Consider the following 16,661-nt stretch of genomic DNA (forward strand, 5'->3'; position numbering starts at 1 on the left):
GCCCGTATCCTAACTTGCACCAAGTCACTTTCACCCATTGCCCATGTGCTCACTGACCTACATTGCCTCCCGGTCTGGCCCCGGCAATGTCTCAATTTAAAAATTCTCATCCTTGTTTTCAAATCCCTCCATGCCTCGCCCCTCTGTATCTTTGTGACCTTATCCAGTCTACAACCCTCCGAGATATCTGTGCTCCTCGAATTTTGGCCTTTGCGGATCCCAATTTAAATCGCTCCACCATTGGCTCATCATCATCGAAATCGAGGAAGACTTGCTTCCTCTCTAAAAGTGAGTTCTTAGATGACTGTACAATCCAATACGGGAATTACAGTCTGTCACAGGTGGGACAGATAGTCATTCAAGGAAAGGGTGGGTGGAGAGTCTGGTTTGCCGTAAGCTCCTTCCGCTGCCTGCGCTTGTTTTCTGCATGTTGTCGGCGACGAGACTCGAGGTGCTCAGCGCCATCCCGGATGCTCTTCTCCACTTAGGGCGGTCTTTGGCCAGGGATTCCCAGGTGTCGGTGGGGATGTTGCACTTGATCAAGGAGGCTTTGAGGATGTCCTTGAAATGTTTCCTCTGCCCACCTGGGGCTTGCTTGCTGTGTAGGCGTTCCGAGTAGAACGCTTGCTTTGGGAGTCTTGTGTCGAGCATGCGGACAATGTGGCCCGCCCAACGGAGTTGGTCGAGTGTGGTCAGTGCTTCGATGCTGGGGATGTTGGCCTGATCGAGGACGCCAACATTGGTGCGTCTGTCCTCCCAGGGGATTTGCAAGATCTTGCGGAGACATGGTTGGTGGTATTTCTCCAGTGATTTGAAGTGTAACTTCATTATGAAGGGTGGAAGATGCCTGTGTGAGTTCTTTTAACTGTTGCACACCGGCTACCACATGGGCTTAGTAGAGCAAGGTCTTGGTCCAGTGGTAAGTTAACAGAACTCACGCACAGACATCTTCCACCCTTCACTATTGGCTACAGTTACGTAGGCCATAAACTGTGGATTTCCCTCACTAAACATCTTTCCCTCTTTCTCCTCCTTTAAGACGGTCCTTAAATCCTACCTCTTTGACCAAGCTTTTGGTCTTACTATCTCCTTATATGGCTCGGTGTCAAATTTTGTTTGATAACGATCCTGTGAAGCATCTTGGGATGGTTTACTATGTTAAAGGTGCTATATAACTGCAAATTGTTGTTTGCACACTGTCTGATTCTATTTCACATATGTGGAGCTGCAAATCCAGACCAGTTACCTTAGCCAGTCATACCAGTACCAGGAGAGCTGGATCTTCAGAAGTCCACTGATGCATGCTCACTTTTGTGCACACATCCAAGGACCAATCGAGCCCGCTTGGAGCAGAGAAGAACTTGCTTTGTCAACAAATATGAAAAATAAACATTTGTGAGCACCTGTCTGTTATTCACTGTTTTGTCATTACTCTACCCAAATATATTTATATATTATTTTATTTTGTGCTGACAAAAAGAGAAAAATAGCAGAAAAAAACTAAATGATAAAGGAACTATGGAAAGAAAACAAGAAAATGTACATAATCTTAGTTTATTGGATTAGAAGGTTTTATTGTATGGCAATGTAACAGGGATTCTGTTAAACAGAATAACTGGATAAAAGAGTTCGTCTTGCATGAAAGTGTATGATTTACATTCAACATCATAAATGAACCCAATTGTGGAAATTATTCTGCCAGGTTAAATTGGCTTACCCTGATAATAGTAAAATATGATACCGGGGGGGGACAACATTTTGTATTTTGGAAGAAAGGGAAGTAAACAGGGTCTCATTGCGGGTCAAGCTGGCTCTAAAATGATACGCCTTTTATAGAAAGACTTGCATTTATATAGCACCTTTTACGACCATCGGACGTCCCAAACAGCTTTACAGCCAATGAAGTACTTTTGAAGTATAGTCACTGTTGTAATGTAGGAACACCACAGCCAATCTGCACACAGCAAGCTCCCACAAACAGCAATGTGATAATGACCAGATAATCTGTTTTTGTGATGTTGATTGAAACCAGGGATAACTCCCCAACTCTTCTTCGAAATAGTGCCATGGGGGCTATCACGTCCACCCAGGAGAGCAGATGGTTTAACGTCTCATCCAAAAGTGCAGTGCAGCATTCCCTCAGCACTGCACTGGAGTGTCAGCCGAGATTTTTGTGTTCAAGTCTCTGGAGTGGGACATGAACCCACAATCTTTTGACTCAAGAGGTGAGGGAGAGTGCTATCCACTGAGCCACAACTGACAATGTAAGTGGCCTGACAGGTTGAGCATGGTGTCCTGGGCATTGTAATCAATACATGCTTGTAAAAGGTTTGAATAAAGGAAAAGTGTGGTGCCATTTGTAAATGTGTTGCGCATAGAGCAAAAGAGATTCTATTCCTTTTGCAAACATAAATATTAACATAAGCCAACTAGAGTGGTCAAGAAATGCAGGAAAATATACTGCAATAAAATAGTAATAAAAAGGAAAGGTAAATAGACCATCTGCTCTCCTAGGTGGACGTGATAGCCCCCATGGCACTATTTCAAAGAAGAGTTGGGGAGTTATCCCTGGTTTCAATAAACACAGAGGATCCTCGGGACTATATGAATGCCATTAGTGGAAAAATCATTCCTTTAGTTTTATGTTCAAATACTTTCTAAGAATTAAACAGATTTGTGGGCCCTTTAACAATATGTGCTATGCAATGTGCAACACTGAATGTATAAAAGTGAACAGGATTGGTGGGATTCAAATATTGCAACATGATGGTAATTCAAATCATTCCCATGCACAGCATTAAGGGGAGGCACACATAAACTGGATAATTATTAATTATTTTATCATTAACAATGTCCTTTCCAATCTTTACATGCTACTAATGGATCTCCTGTGATGCTGCTCACAGTGCAGGTGAGTTTTATCTTTGCCAAGAATATCAGGAGGGTTCTACATCGGGCAGGCAATCTGCTCCCCAGGGTCCTGCCCAGACGGTGAAGTTGAAAATTCTCACCAATGAGTGACAGGATACACTGGCAGGGGTGTTTAGCATGTAACACACAATGTATTATTTTATAACACTAGTAGATCTTCCATGGTGTTAGACGGGACGGGTGCTGTAGTCGGGGTGGGGGGAACGGATGCTGTAGTGGGGATGGGGGAGCGGGTGAACATGAGAACATAAGAATTAGGAACAGGAGTAGGCCATCTAGCCCCTCGTGCCTGCTCCGCCATTCAACACGATCATGGCTGATCTGGCCGTGGACTCAGCTCCACTTACCCACCCGCTCCCCATAACCCTTAATTCCCTTATTGGTTAAAAATCTATCTATCTGTGACTTGAATATATTCAATGAGCTAGCCTCAACTGCTTCCTTGGGCAGAGAATTCCACAGATTCACAACATCTGGGAGAAGAAATTCCTTCTCAACTCGGTTTTAAATTGGCTCCCCCATATTTTAAGGCAGTGCCCCCTAGTTCTAGTCTCCCCGACCAGTGGAAACAACCTCTCTGCCTCTATCTTGTCTATCCCTTTCATTATTTTAAATGTTTCTATAAGATCACCCCTCATCCTTCTGAACTCCAACGAGTAAAGACCCAGTCTACTCAATCTATCATCATAAGGTAACGCCCTCATCTCCGGAATCAGCCTCGTGAATCATCTCTGTACCCCCTCCAAAGCTAGTATATCCTTCCGTAAGTAAGGTGACCAAAACTGCACGCAGTACTCCAGGTGCGGCCTCACCAATACCCTATACAGTTGCAGAAGGATCTCCCTGCTTTTGTACTCCATCCCTCTCGCAATGAAGGCCAACATTCCATTCACCTTCCTGATTACCTGCTGCACCTGCAAACTAACTTTTTGGGATTCATGCACAAGGACCCCCAGGTCCCTCTGCACCGCAGCATGTTGTAATTTCTCCCCATTCAAATAATATTCCCTTTTACTGTTTGTTTTCCCAAGGTGGATGACCTCACACTTTCCGACATTGTATTCCATCTGCCAAACCTTAGCCCATTCGCTTAACCTATCTAAATCTCTTTGCAGCCTTTTTGTGTTCTCTACACAACTCGCTTTCCCACTAATCTTTGTGTCATCTGCAAATTTTGTTACACTACACTCTGTCCCCTCTTCCAGGTCATCTATGTATCTTGTAAACAGTTGTGGTCCCAGCACCGATCCCTGTGGCACACCACTAACCACCGATTTCCAACCCGAAAAGGATTCATTTATTCCGACTCTCTGCTTTCTGTTCGCCAGCCAATTCTCGATCCATGCTAATACATTTCCTCCGACTCCGCGTACCTTTATCTTCTGCAGTAACCTTTTGTGTAGCACCTTATCGAATGCCTTTTGAAAATCTAAATACACCACATCCATCGGTGCACCTCTATCCACCATGCTCGTTATATCCTCAAAGAATTCCAGTAAATTAGTTAAACATGATTTCCCCTTCATGAATCCATGCTGCGTCTGCTTGATTGCACTATTCCTATCTAGATGTTCCGCTATTTCTTCCTTAATGATAGTTTCAAGCATTATCCCCACTACAGATGTTAAACTAACCAGCCTATAGTTACCTGCCTTTTGTCTGCCCCCTTTTTTAAACAGAGGCGTTACATTAGCTGCTTTCCAATCTGCTGGTACCTCCCCAGAGTCCAGAGAATTTTGGTAGATTATAACGAATGCATCTGCTATAACTTCCGCCATCTCTTTTAATACCCTGGGATACATTTCATCAGGACCAGGGGACTTGTCTACCTTGAGTCCCATTAGCCTGTCCAGCACTACCCCCCTAGTGATAGTGATTGTCACAAGGTCCTCCCTTCCCACATTCCTGTGACCAGCAATTTTTGGCATGGTTATTGTGTCTTCCACTGTGAAGACCGAAGCAAAATAATTGTTTAAGGTCTCAGCCATTTCCACATTTCCCATTATTAAATCCCTCTTCTCATCTTCTAAGGGACCAACATTTACTTTAGTCACTCTTTTCCGTTTTATATATCTGTAAAAGCTTTTACTATCCGTTTTTATGTTTTGCGCAAATTTACCTTCGTAATCTATCTTTCCTTTCTTTATTGCTTTCTTAGTCATTCTTTGCTGTTGTTTAAAATGTTCCCAATCTTCTATTTTCCCACTAACTTTGGCCACCTTATACGCATTGGTTTTTAATTTGATACTCTCCTTTATTTCCTTGGTTATCCATGGCTGGTTATCCCTTCTCTTACCGCCCTTTTTAACTGGAATATATTTTTGTTGAGCACTATGAAAGAGCTCCTTAAAAGTCCTCCACTGTTCCTCAATTATGCCATCGTTTAGTCTGTGTTTCCAGTCTACTTTAGCCAACTCTGCCCTCATCCCACTGTATTCCCCTTTGTTTAAGCATATTACGCTCGTTTGAGACACTACTTCCTCATCCTCAATCTGTATTACAAATTCAACCATACTGTGATCACTCATTCCGAGAGGATCTTTTACTAGGAGATCGTTTATTATTCCTGTCTCATTACACAGGACCAGATCTAAGATAGCTTGCTCCCTTGTAGGTTCTGTAACATACTGTTCTAAGAAACAATCCCGTATGCATTCTATGAATTCCTCCTCCAGGCTACCCCGTGCGATTTGATTTGACCAATCGATATGTAGGTTAAAATCCCCCATGATTACTGCCGTTCCTTTTTCACATGCCTCCATTATTCCCTCAATTACTGCCCTCCCCACCGTGAAGTTATTATTTGGGGGCCTATAAACTACACCCACCAGTGACTTTTTCCCCTTACTATCTCTAATCTCCACCCACAATGATTCAACATTTTGTTCATTAGAGCCAATATCGTCTCTCACAACTGCCCTTTATTAACAGAGCTACCCCACCTCCTTTCCCTTCTTGTCTATCTTTCCGAATCGTCAGATACCCCTGTATGTTTAATTCCCAGTCTTGGCCACCCTGCAACCACGTTTCTGTAATGGCCACCAAATCATACCCATTTGTAATGATTTCTGCCGTCAACTCATTTACTTTATTTCAAATGCTGCGTGCGTTTAGGTAGAGTGTTTTAATACTAGTTTTTAAACCATGATTTTTAGTTTGACCCCTCCTGCAGCTCCTTTATATTCAGTGGCCCTTTTTGTTTTTTGCCTTGGATTTCTCTGCCCTCCACTTTTACTCATCTCTTTTCTGTCTTTTGCTTTTATCTCCTTTTTGTTTCCCTCTGTCTCCCTGCATTGGTTCCCATCCCCCTGCCATATTAGTTTAACTCCTCCCCAACAGCACTAGCAAACACTCCCCCGAGGACATTGGTTCTGGTCCTGCCTGGGTGCAGACCGTCCGGTTTGTACTGGTCCCACCTCCCTCAGAACCGGTTCCAATGCCCCAGGAATTTGAATCCCTCCCTGCTGAACCACTGCTCAAGCCACGTATTCATCTGAGCTATCCTGCGATTCCTACTCTGACTAGCACGTGGCACTGGTAGCAATCCTGAGATTACTACTTTTGAGGTCCTACGTTTTAATTTAGCTCCTAGCTCCTTAAATTCATCTTGTAAGACCTCATCCCTTTTTTTACCTATATCGTTGATACCAATGTGCACCATGACAACTGGCTGTTCACCCTCCCTTTTCAGAATGTCCTACACCTGCTCCGAGACATCCTTGACCCTTGCACCAGGGAGGCAACATACCATCCTGGAGTCTAAGTTGCGGCCGCAGAAACACCTATCTATTCCCCTTACAATCGAATCCCCTATTACTATCGCTCTCCCACTCTTTTTCCTGCCCTCCTGTGCAGCAGAGCCAGCCACAGTGCCATGAACTTGGCTGCTGCTGCCCTCCCCTGATGAGTCATTCCCCTCAACAGTACTCAAAACGGTGTGTCTGTTTTGCAGGGGGATGACCGCAGGGGACCCCTGCACTACCTTCCTTGCACTGCTCTTCTGCTGGTCTTCCATTCCCTAGCTGGCTGTGGACCCTTCACCTGCGGTAAGACCAACTCGCTACACGTGCTACTCACGTCATTCTCAGCATCGCGGATGCTTTAGTGGGATTGGATGCTGTAGTGGGGTGGGGGTGGGTGCTGTAGTGGACCAGGGGTGGGTGCTGTAGTGTGGGAACGGGTGTTGTACTGGGGGTGGGGGAGCGGGTGCTGTAGTGGGGTGGGGGTGGGTGCTGTAGTGGGGTGGGGGTAGGTGCTGTAGTGGGGGTGGTGGTGGGGGAGCGGGTGCTGTCATGGGATTCAATGCTGTAGTGGGGTGGGGGTGGGTGCTGTAGTGGGGGTGGGATGGCTGGTGAGGCCACTGAAAGGAGTTAGAAAAAGGTTTGTTAGAGATGTGCTCAGAAAGTGATTTTGATTAAGGTATTATATAAGTGCTGATTTCTTCATGCATTAGCAAATCTAATCTTCTCCGATACCGTAATTACTAATTAAATAATTGTGCATGAAATATGGCCGGGGCAGCTCAGGATGGAACAGGTGGCTCAGAGGGTGGGGAAAATGGACGGCTCTTTTGGACCACGTGGCTATTTCTCCCTTTATATACTTGCTTTGGAGGCAGCTCAGAGAAGGTTCACTAGGTTGATTCCGGGGATGAGGAAAGGTTGAGTAGTTTGGGCCTCTACTCATTGGGAGTTCAGAAAAAGAGAGGTGATCTTATCGAAATGTATAAGATTATGAGGGGGCTTGACAAGGTGGATGCAGAGAAGATGTTTCCACTGATGGGGGAGACTAGAACTAGAGGGCATGATCTTAGAATAAGGGGCCCTCCATTTAAAACTGAGATGAGGAGAAATTTCTTCTCTCAGAGGGTTGTAAATCTGTGGAATTCGCTGCCTCAGAGCTGTGGTAACTGGGACATTGAATAAACTTAAGACAGAAATAGACAGTTTCTTAAACGATAAGGGGATAAGGGGTTATGGGGAGTGGGCAGGGAAGTCGACCTGAGTCCATGATCGGATCAGCCATGATCGTATTAAATGGCGGAGCAGGCTCAAGGGGCCATATGGCCTACTTCTGTTCCTACTTCCTATGTTCTTATGTTCTCCCCAGTTGAATGGTGTAGGGGGCGAGCTCAAACTGGGATAGTGAATGATCAGGTTGGAGAGATTGCAGGGGCCAAGACACCTAACCCTGCATCTAGACATTGAGAGTAAAAACCAAACTCCAGAGAGTGGGTAGAATGGTTTTCTAATATTTTTTTGAAAAATAGACAATTATTGTTGCCTTTTCAGCCCTATCACTGGCTTTCTTTGTCAGTCATTTTCCTTTAACGAACAAAGTGGAGGGACAGAGCTTCCAAACAAGTTTTGGCATGTTCTATGAACGGCCAGTCTTACTGTCAATTATATTTTAAAATCCCTGGCATGTTGTGCAGCTGTACAACTCCAGATTGTGTAGGTGTTTATTAGATTCATAATGGAGTGAGCCTTAAACTAGATGCTGGGAGTTTTCGTGCACACAGGTTGGCTGCTTAGTATGATGCTTGTGCATTCTGTGAGATTTGTCCAGAGAGAGATTAAACAAAGTGACAGAAGTACATTCTGAAAGCTGAAGTATTCTGCCTTAACTTAAGTCCCGAATGCTTCTCAGAGAAAGAGAAATCTCTGATGGAAAACACTGTTGGTGACATTTCAAACATGGAAAAGGCAGTTGAACAGGCCATTTTAATGCTTTCTAATGTTAGAAACCTTATCACTAGTACTGAGGCAAAATGGCAGACAAAATGATATTCAAAAAGTATTTGGATATGTCATTCTCTTCCTTGCTACTGACAGCTGCTTGCTAACTGCTTCTTTTTAATTGGTAGCTTTTGAATGGGTAGTTGTTATTCCTGTTTGCTACTTGTTTATTCATAGGTTTCCGACCTGTTCAGTTGTGTTGCTGTTTTATGAATATAGCATTTGAGCCAATCAAGTGCAAGTTTGATATATACTTTGCATATGTAACAAAGTGTGACATTCAGATGTGATGAGTGTGGGCGAGACATATATATAGATAGTGATTTATAATTTGTACATATAACTGTCTAGACCCTGCCAATCTGATCCATCAAACCCTGCCAATCTGACCCATTAAACGCTGCCAAGCTGACCCACCAAGCCCTGCCAATCTGACCCACAAAACCCTGCCAATCTGACCCACCAAACTCTGCCAATCTGATCCGCCAAACACTGCTAATCTGACCCACCACACCCTGCCAAGCTGAACGACCAAACCCTGCCAATCTGATCCATCAAACCCTGCCAATCTGATCCACCAAACTCTGCCAATCTGACCCATCAAACTCTGCCAATCTGGTCCACCAAACCCTGCCAATCTGACCCATCAAACCCTGCCAATCTGACCCAACAAACCCTGCCAATCTGACCCACCAAACCCTGCCAATCTGACCCACCATACCCTGCCAATCTGACCCACCATACCCTGCGAATCTGACCCACCAAACCCTGCCAATCTGACCCACCATACCCTGCCAATCTGATCCACCAAACACTGCCAATCTGATCCACCTAACCCTGCAAATCTGACCCACCAAACCCTGCCAATCAGACCCACCAAATATTGCCAATCTGATCCACCAAACCCTGCCAATCTGACCCATCAAACCCTGCCAATCAGACCCATCAAACCCTGCCAATCTGACCCAACAAACCCTGCCAAACTGACCTACCAAACCCTGCCAATCTGATCCACCAAACCCTGCCCATCTGACCCATCAAACCCTGCCCATCTGACCGACCAGACCCTGCCAATCTGACGCACCAAACCCTGCCAATCTGACCCACCACACCCTGCCAAGCTGAACTACCAAACCCTGCCAATCTGATCCACCAAACCCTGCCAATCTGACCCATCAAACCCTGCCAATCTGCTCCACCAAACCCTGCCAATCTGACCCACCAAACCCTGCCAATCTGACCCACCACACCCTGCCAATCTGATCCACCATACCCTGCCAATCTGACCCACCAAACCCTGCCAATCTGATCCACCAAACCCTGCCTATCTGATCCAGCAAACCCTGCCAATCTGACACATCAAACACTTCCAATCTGATCCATCAAACCCTGCCAATCTGACCCAGCAAACCCTGCCAATCTGACCTACCAAACCCTGCCAATCTGATCCACCAAACCCTGCCCATCTGACCCATCAAATCCTGCCCATCTGACCCACCAAACCCTGCCTATCTGACCCACCAAACCCTGCCAATCTGATCCAACAAACCCTGCCAATCTGACCCACTAAACCATACCCATCTGACCCACCAAACCCTGCCAATCTGACCCAACAAACCCTGCCAATCTGACCCAACAAACCGTGCCAATCTGACCCACCAAACCCTGCCAATCTGACCCACCACACCCTGCCAAGCTGACCTACCAAACCCTTCCAATCTGGTCCACCAAACCCTGCAAATCTGACCCAGCAAACCCAGCCAATCTGACCCACCAAGCCCTGCCAATCTTACCCATCAGACCCTTTCAATCTGACCCACCAAACCCTGCCAATCTGATCCACCAAACCCTGCCAATCTGACCCATCAAACCCTGCCAATCTGATCCACCAAATCCTGCCAATCTGATCCACCAAATGCTGTCAATCTGACCCACCAAACCCTGCCAATCTGACCAACCAAACCTTGCCAATCTGACACACCAAACCCTGCCAATCTGACACACCAAACCCTGCCAATCTGATCCACCATACGCTGCCAATCTGATCCACAAAATCCTGCCAATCTGACTCACCAAACCGTGCCAATCTGATCAACCAAACCCTGCCAATCTGATCCACCAAACCCTGCCAATCTGATCCACCAAACCCTGCCAATCTGATCAATAATACCCAGCCAAGCTGACCCAACAAACCTTCCCAATCTGACCCATCAAACCCTGACAATCTGACCCACCAAACCCTGCCAATCTGGCCCACCAAACCGTGCCAATCTGACCCATCAACCCCTGCCAATCTGATCCACTAAACCCTGCCAATCTTATCCATCAAACCCTGCCAATATGTTCCATCAAACCCTGCCAATCTGATCCACCAAACCCTGCCAATCTGATCCACCAAACTCTGCCAATCTGACCCACCAAGCCCTGCCAATCTGCCCCCCCAACGCTGCCAATCTGACCCACCAAACCCTGCCAATCTGATCCACCAAACCCTGCCAAGCTGACCTACCAAACCTGGCCAAACTGATCCATCAAAACCTGCCAATCTGACCCACCAAACTCTGCCAATCTGACCCATCAAACCCTGCCAATCTGACCCACCAGACCCTTCCAATCTGACCTACCAAACCCTGCCAATCTGATCCATCAAACCCTGCCAATCTGACCCATGAAACCCTGCTCATCTGACCCACCAAACCCTGCCAATCTGACCCACCAAACCCTGTCAATCTGATCCACCAAACCCTGCCAATCTGACCCACCAAACCCTGCCAATCTGACCCACCAAACCCTGCCAATCTGATCCGCAAAACACTGCCAATCTGACCCATCACACCCTGGAAAGCTGACCTACCAAACCCTGCCAATCTGATCCATCAAACCCTGCCAATCTGATCCACCAAACTCTGCCAATCTGATCCACCAAACCCTGCCAATCTGACCCATCAAACTCTTCCGATCTGATCGATCAAACCGTGCTAATCTAACCCACCAAACCCTGCCAATCTGACCGACCAAACACTGCCAATCTGATCCACCAAACCCTGCCAATCTGACCCACCAAACCCTGGCCATCTGACCCACCAAACCCTGCCCATCTGACCCATCAAACCCTTCCAATCTGACCTACCAAACTCTGCCAATCTGACCCATCAAACCCTGCCAATCTGACCCACCACACCCTGCCAATCTGATACACAAAACCCTGCCAAACTGACCCACCAAACCCTGCCAATCTGATCCACCAAACCCTGCCAATCTGACCCACCAAACCCTGCCAATCTGACACACCAAACCCTGCCAATCTGACCCACCAAACCCTGCCAATCTGATCCACCATACGCTGCCATCCTGATCCACCAAACCCTGCCAATCTGACGCATCAAAACCTGCCAATCTGATCAACCAAATCCTGCCAATCTGACACACCAAACCCTGCCAATCTGATCCACCAAACCCTGCCAATCTGATCCACAAAACTCTGCCAATCTGACCCATCAAACCCTGTCAATCTGACCCACCAAACCCTGCCACTCTGACCCACCATACCCTGCCAATCTGACCCACCATACCCTGCCAATCTGACCCACCAAACCCTGGCAATCTGACCTACCAAACCCTGCCAATCTGATCAATAATACCCTGCCAAGCTGACCCACCAAACCTTGCCAATCTGACCCACCAAACCCTGCCAATCTGACCCACCAAACCCTGCCAATCTGGCCCACCAAATTCTTCCAATCTGACCCAACAAACCCTGCCAATCTGACCTACCAAACCCTGCTAATCTGATCCATCATACCCTGCCAATCTGATCCACCAGACCCTGCCAATCTGACCCATCAGAGCCTGCCAATCTGACCCACCAAAACCTGCCAATCTGATCCACAAAACCCTGCCAATCTGATCCACCAAACCCTGCCAATCTGATCCACCAAACCCTGCCCCTCTGACCCATCAGACCCTGCCAATCTGACCCACCAAACCCTTCCAATATGACCAAGCAAACCCTGCCAATCTGATCCACCAAACCCTGCCAATCTGACCCATCAAACCCTGCCAATCTGATCCACCAAGCCCTGCCAATCTGACCCACCAAACCCTGCCAATCTGACCCACCAAACCCTGCCAATCTGATCCACCAAACCCTGCCAAGCTGACCTACCAAACCCGGCCAACCTGATCCATCAAACTCTGCCAATCTGATCCACCAAACTCTGCCAATCTGACCCATCAAACCCTGCCAATCTGACCCACCAAACCCTTCCAATCTGACCCACCAAACCCTGCCAATCTGACCCATTAAACGCTGCCATCTGATCCACCAAACCCTGCCAATCTGACCCATCAAACCCTGCCAATCTGACCCACCAAACCCTGCCAATCTTATCCACCAAACCCTGCCAATCTGACCCATCAAACCCTGCCACTCTGATCCACCAAAACCTGCCAATCTGATCCACCAAACTCTGCCAATCTGACCCACCAAGCCCTGCCAATCTGCCCCCCCAACGCTGCCAATCTGACCCACCAAACCCTGCCAATCTGATCCACCAAACCCTGCCAAGCTGACCTACCAAACCTGGCCAAACTGATCCATCAAAACCTGCCAATCTGACCCACCAAACTCTGCCAATCTGACCCATCAAACCCTGCCAATCTGACCCACCAGACCCTTCCAATCTGACCTACCAAACCCTGCCAATCTGATCCATCAAACCCTGCCAATCTGACCCATGAAACCCTGCTCATCTGACCCACCAAACCCTGCCAATCTGACCCACCAAACCCTGTCAATCTGATCCACCAAACCCTGCCAATCTGACCCACCAAACCCTGCCAATCTGACCCACCAAACCCTGCCAATCTGATCCGCAAAACACTGCCAATCTGACCCATCACACCCTGGAAAGCTGACCTACCAAACCCTGCCAATCTGATCCATCAAACCCTGCCAATCTGATCCACCAAACTCTGCCAATCTGATCCACCAAACCCTGCCAATCTGACCCATCAAACTCTTCCGATCTGATCGATCAAACCGTGCTAATCTAACCCACCAAACCCTGCCAATCTGACCGACCAAACACTGCCAATCTGATCCACCAAACCCTGCCAATCTGACCCACCAAACCCTGGCCATCTGACCCACCAAACCCTGCCCATCTGACCCATCAAACCCTTCCAATCTGACCTACCAAACTCTGCCAATCTGACCCATCAAACCCTGCCAATCTGACCCACCACACCCTGCCAATCTGATACACAAAACCCTGCCAAACTGACCCACCAAACCCTGCCAATCTGATCCACCAAACCCTGCCAATCTGACCCACCAAACCCTGCCAATCTGACACACCAAACCCTGCCAATCTGACCCACCAAACCCTGCCAATCTGATCCACCATCCGCTGCCATCCTGATCCACCAAACCCTGCCAATCTGACGCATCAAAACCTGCCAATCTGATCAACCAAATCCTGCCAATCTGACACACCAAACCCTGCCAATCTGATCCACCAAACCCTGCCAATCTGATCCACAAAACTCTGCCAATCTGACCCATCAAACCCTGTCAATCTGACCCACCAAACCCTGCCACTCTGACCCACCATACCCTGCCAATCTGACCCACCATACCCTGCCAATCTGACCCACCAAACCCTGGCAATCTGACCTACCAAACCCTGCCAATCTGATCAATAATACCCTGCCAAGCTGACCCACCAAACCTTGCCAATCTGACCCACCAAACCCTGCCAATCTGACCCACCAAACCCTGCCAATCTGGCCCACCAAATTCTTCCAATCTGACCCAACAAACCCTGCCAATCTGACCTACCAAACCCTGCTAATCTGATCCATCATACCCTGCCAATCTGATCCACCAGACCCTGCCAATCTGACCCATCAGAGCCTGCCAATCTGACCCACCAAAACCTGCCAATCTGATCCACAAAACCCTGCCAATCTGATCCACCAAACCCTGCCAATCTGATCCACCAAACCCTGCCCCTCTGACCCATCAGACCCTGCCAATCTGACCCACCAAACCCTTCCAATATGACCAAGCAAACCCTGCCAATCTGATCCACCAAACCCTGCCAATCTGACCCATCAAACCCTGCCAATCTGATCCACCAAGCCCTGCCAATCTGACCCACCAAACCCTGCCAATCTGACCCACCAAACCCTGCCAATCTGATCCACCAAACCCTGCCAAGCTGACCTACCAAACCCGGCCAACCTGATCCATCAAACTCTGCCAATCTGATCCACCAAACTCTGCCAATCTGACCCATCAAACCCTGCCAATCTGACCCACCAAACCCTTCCAATCTGACCCACCAAACCCTGCCAATCTGACCCATTAAACGCTGCCATCTGATCCACCAAACCCTGCCAATCTGACCCATCAAACCCTGCCAATCTGACCCACCAAACCCTGCCAATCTTATCCACCAAACCCTGCCAATCTGACCCATCAAACCCTGCCACTCTGATCCACCAAAACCTGCCAATCTGATCCACCAAACTCTGCCAATCTGACCCATCAAACCCTGCCAATCTGACCCACCAGAACCTTCCAATCTGAGCTACCAAACCCTGCCAATCTGATCCATCAAACCCTGCCAATCTGACCCATGAAACCCTGCTCATCTGACCCACCAAACCCTGCCAATCTGACCCACCAAACCCTGTCAATCTGATCCACCAAACCCTGCCAATCTGACCCACCAAACCCTGCCAATCTGACCCACCAAACCCTGCCAATCTGATCCGCCAAACACTGCCAATCTGACCCATCACACCCTGGAAAGCTGACCTACCAAACCCTGCCAATCTGATCCATCAAAACCTGCCAATCTGATCCACCAAACTCTGCCAATCTGATCCACCAAACCCTGCCAATCTTACCCATCAAACTCTTCCGATCTGATCGATCAAACCGTGCTAATCTAACCCACCAAACCCTGCCAATCTGACCGACCAAACACTGCCAATCTGATCCACCAAACCCTGCCAATCTGACCCACCAAACCCAGGCCATCTGACCCACCAAACCCTGCCCATCTGACCCATCAAACCCTTCCAATCTGACCTATCAAACTCTGCCAATCTGACCCATCAAACCCTGCCAATCTGACCCACCACACCCTGCCAATCTGATACACCAAACCCTGCCAAACTGACCCACCAAACCCTGCCAATCTGATCCACCAAACCCTGCCAATCTGACCCACCAAACCCTGCCAATCTGACACACCAAACCCTGCCAATCTGACCCACCAAACCCTGCCAATCTGATCCACCATCCGCTGCCATCCTGATCCACCAAACCCTGCCAATCTGACGCATCAAAACCTGCCAATCTGATCAACCAAATCCTGCCAATCTGACACACCAAACCCTGCCAATCTGATCCACCAAACCCTGCCAATCTGATCCACAAAACTCTGCCAATCTGACCCATCAAACCCTGTCAATCTGACCCACCAAACCCTGCCACTCTGACCCACCATACCCTGCCAATCTGACCCACCATACCCTGCCAATCTGACCCACCAAACCCTGGCAATCTGACCTACCAAACCCTGCCAATCTGATCAATAATACCCTGCCAAGCTGACCCACCAAACCTTGCCAATCTGACCCACCAAACCCTGCCAATCTGACCCACCAAACCCTGCCAATCTGGCCCACCAAATTCTTCCAATCTGACCCAACAAACCCTGCCAATCTGACCTACCAAACCCTGCTAATCTGATCCATCATACCCTGCCAATCTGATCCACCAGACCCTGCCAATCTGACCCATCAGAGCCTGCCAATCTGACCCACCAAACCCTGCCAATCTGATCCACAAAACCCTGCCAATCTGATCCACCAAACCCTGCCAATCTGATCCACCAAACCCTGCCCCTCGGACCCATCAGACCCTGCCAATCTGACCCACCAAACCCTTCCAATATGACCAAGCAAACCCTGCCA

The 16,661-nt window shown here is 48.0% G+C and overlaps 1 protein-coding gene across 5 annotated transcripts in view; it reads right to left on the bottom strand.

The window, feature by feature from the left end:
* The window catches only part of rbp4 (retinol binding protein 4, plasma), a 121,222-nt gene that overhangs the window by 4,911 nt on the left and 99,650 nt on the right, over positions 1 to 16,661 (bottom strand). The gene's annotated exons all lie outside the window — the stretch shown is intronic.

Source organism: Pristiophorus japonicus, chromosome 3 (assembly GCF_044704955.1).
Source record: "Pristiophorus japonicus isolate sPriJap1 chromosome 3, sPriJap1.hap1, whole genome shotgun sequence".
Lineage (NCBI taxonomy): Eukaryota > Metazoa > Chordata > Chondrichthyes > Pristiophoridae > Pristiophorus > Pristiophorus japonicus.